This window comes from Marmota marmota, unplaced genomic scaffold, assembly GCF_001458135.2.
Source record: "Marmota marmota marmota unplaced genomic scaffold, marMar, whole genome shotgun sequence".
NCBI classification, from domain to species: domain Eukaryota; kingdom Metazoa; phylum Chordata; class Mammalia; order Rodentia; family Sciuridae; genus Marmota; species Marmota marmota.
Genome location: NW_025999949.1, coordinates 16,126,291 through 16,130,357, shown reverse-complemented (window position 1 = coordinate 16,130,357; position 4,067 = coordinate 16,126,291).

The following is a 4,067-nucleotide window of genomic DNA, read 5'->3' as shown; positions in this document are numbered from 1 at the left end:
TTTTTTTTTTTTTTTTTTTTTTTTTTTTTTTTTTTGATCCTGTTGAAGATTTGTGACAACCCTGTGTTGAGCAGGTCAATAGGCACTATTTTCCAGAGCTCAGATTATCATTAGCATTTTTTAACAAAACATTTTTTAAATTAAGACACCTAATTGTTTAAGATTCTTAGACTTTATGCTAGTGCACACTTAGTAGACTACAGTGTTTTATAAACATAACATTCCTGTGTACCTTGAAACCAAAAAACTTGTTGACTCTATTGCAGTAGTCTAGAATCAACCCCACAATATCTATATACGTGTGTTTAAATAAAAATTGGGAGAGCCCATCATTTTTTGATATCCAAAAGATTGGTTCCAGGCCCCACCTCCAGGATACTAAAATCTGTGGATGTTCAAGTCCTTTATATAACAGTATGCTATTTGCATGTAATCTACTCACAACCTCCACATACAGTGTCATTTCTGGATTACTTGTGATACATAGTACAATGTAAATGATATGTAAAGAGTCATCCTGTGTTGTTAAGGGAATAATGACAAGGGGGGAAAAGTTTGTATATGTTCAATACAGTCATTTTATGCATTTATTAGTATGTTATACTTATGTATGTTATGCATAATAGTTGGTTCCATTTGTATATGATTATACTGCGTGAAATTTAATTTGCTCCGTTTCAGTTCCCAGTGACCCCTTTTCCCCTCCCAGTCTACTGGACAGACACATTTTGTTAAATATTTTTGATCTGCAGTTGGTTGAATCTGAGGATGTGGATCTGAAAATATAAATGGTTATAAACACACATGCGCACACACATAAACACACACATCACAGGGTTCTCTTGCCCCCTCCACCAAGTATCCTGAGCTTATTCTGGAGATTTTCCTTGTTAATACAAATTATATATTATTGCTTAAAGTTGCACTGTATTCTGTTATATAGTTGTATTAATTTCAAGATACTTATTGATGGCTAGGTAGGTTACTTCTATTATTATGTTATTGAAAGTTATGCTGCAAGGCAGTAGTGTTGTAGTTAGATGTGTGGGCACTGAAGTTCAGATTCCACTTACATGAAATACTAGTGACATTTATTCTCTTCCCTTTGCTCTATTTTCTCATGTAAAATGGGCTAGTATTTGTTATGCGTATTAGTTATTAGAAGTTGGTTACATAAAATACTTGGCATAGTAATTTTTTTTAATGTGTTTTTGTGTGTGTGGTTGATAGTTTCTAGATACATCTTTTACATCGATTACTGGAGGTGTTGTCAAATTGTCCTTAAAAGGCGTGGTACTGTTTACACTGCCACTATCCTAATAGATGAGTGAAGTGTTGGTGATCACTGACATAATAGAAGAAACATGAGCTTCAGTTTGACTTTGCTTTTTGAAATAATCTTAAGAAAATTACCTTTTTTCTTTTTTTTTTCCTTTCTCTGCTCTGCTGTCAAATGCTGTCTTTTCTGCTAAGGTCTTTTGTAAAGGATTACCAAATTTTAAAATCTTCAAAACCTATACAGATTAACCAACTTTTCTTTTTTTAAGTTTGGTATTACCAAGATAAAATTGATTTTAAAAAGTAGCAGTAATTAAATTTTCTATTCATTTCAGATATAAGTTGGTAGCAGCTCTACCACTGTTCCTTTTGCTTCCTTTAGTTAATAGGGTGATTTCCTCTTGCTAATTGTTTTTCAGATTAATTTTAGTATGGCTCCTCCCCTGTCCCATGCCAAGAAGGCATCTATTTAGGAATCACTGCCTCTGCATAGCTGGGATAGTTTAGAGATGGTGCTCTGACCAGCAGCTGAAATGTTGGCTGTAAACTACTGACACCTGTTGAAAAGTGCCAGTAGTTCTAATTTCTAAAAGCTCCATGACTTTTATATATGTCAACTATGAGATCACTTGGTGTACCTCATTTACTTATTCATTAAATATGTATTTAGTAATTGTCACATGTTAAGACAGCATTTTAGAAGTTTTTTGTTCTTGTTACACAGTGTTTTGCTTCCATAGTGGAACTTGGGGCTTCATGACAGTGACTGCGTTTCTAAAAACATTGCTGACATATTGGATACTATAAATTTCTCTAGGTTTTATTTATAATACTTGTATGGGAGGCTTTCGTTTTACTCTGAGAAACGTTTTAGAGCATTTGCTCTGAATTCTTCCTGATATAGTATTCCTTAGTTCTTAACTTCAAATTTGAGAGAAAAAGATTACACTATTAGGAATTGATAAAGCCTGTTTATTTCCTTTAGAGAAAATTTGCCTACAGTGATTAATGATCCTCTGGGAGCATTAGGCTCAGAGAATGAGAATTTCAGGACCCTTTGTTATTAAAGATAGAAAATGGGAGATGAGGTAAAACTGACTATGTTACTCTTTGACCACCATGCCCAATCCTCTCAGGTATTTTTGATATATGTGAAATCTCTTCCTGTGATGTGTTTCACTGTAAGATTTTCTTTATAAGGAAAGAATGGGCACATTTTTAATTGAAAAATATAATAAGTTACTTTTCATTTTAAAATTTACAAGATCTTCTCTGAATCTTTTTTTTAAGGCAGCATAAGAGAGATCATGCTGCTTCTTTGCACTCTCCCAACATTCAATGTTAACTTCTGTTTTTTATTTTAGCTTCTGTAATAAGTGTATGATGCTAACTCACTGGGCTCTAATTTGCATTTGTCTAATGGCTAGTAATATTTTCATGTTCTTATATCCTTTTCTGTGAATTTTTTCATTTCTTTTGTTCTTTTTGATTGGTTTTTCTTTTTGTTCTTGAGCTTTGAGAACTCTACATATTCCAGATCCAAGTTCTAGTCAAATACAGTCTGTAGTTTGTTTTTGCATACCCTTATATGGAGTCTTTTGTAGAGCAAAAGTTTATAACTTGATGAAAAACAGTTTACTGAATACTTTTCCATCATGGATTTTGATATGCTTTTTTATCTAAAATATTCTTGCCAGGCTTTAGGTACCGGAGGTGGTTTTGTTTTGTTTCCCCCTAAATGTTTCCTAATTTTAAGTCTGTGATCTAATTCAAATTAATTTTGATGATATTTGAGGTTTGGGTGTTTATGTTTGTTTTACTATAGATGACATTCAATCATTTCAACACCATTTGTTGAATCTATCCTTTATTCCTTTGAGTTGCTTTTGTATCTTTGTAAAATATCAGGCTTATTTGTGTCTGTTTCTGAGTTCGCTATTCTGTTCCATTGATCTGTGAGTTTGTTTCTACCAGCATCACAATGTTGACTGTTGTAGCAATAAATCTTAAAATCATGTGGACTAATTTTTTCCATTTTATTCTCCATCTTTGAAATAGTTTTATCTTTTCTAGTTTCTTTGTCTCGTGATATAAATTTTAGAATAATATTGTCTATAATACATTAGCTTGCTGAAGAAAATTATCAATGACACGCTTGTAATTTTGAGCGGACAAGTATTTTTCAAAGTCCTGAATTAAGAAAACTATATAAATAATACTTTTTTGAGCCTCAATTTTTCTAAAATACCCACCTATAAAATGAGAGCACCCACCTACTTAGTTTTGCTTGGCTGGCTATGGAAATTCAAAAGGCACAATGCTGTGTGACGAAGTAGTAATTATTACACAGAACATTCGCTGAGAATCTCAAGTTTTTAATGGGATCCTAGAAATGGACATTTCCACATTAGTATCTGTGCCTGAATATCTCTTAGACATTTTTTCTTGCCATGAAAAATAAAGTTTGTAGTTTTGGTGCAATAAGCAAACTATTGCCACTGTTAATAATCAAGTTAGAAATTGATAGAACTTTTGAAAAGAGTTTTCTGGTGACCATTTTTAAGATAACAAAGTATAAAAGCAATTTGACTCATTTGTCACTTTTCATTTTAGCTCTTAATATTTTGGGATCTTTTTTACCCTCTGAATTAAAACAATAAGATGTTTTGTGAAATGCATGTTATGCTTTCAAACCTTTTGTATCTCATATTAAAAATAAGAAACTTGGATGGTGTGGTTTTTTTATTATTATTATTATTTCTTTGTTTTAAGAAATATTTCAATTCTTT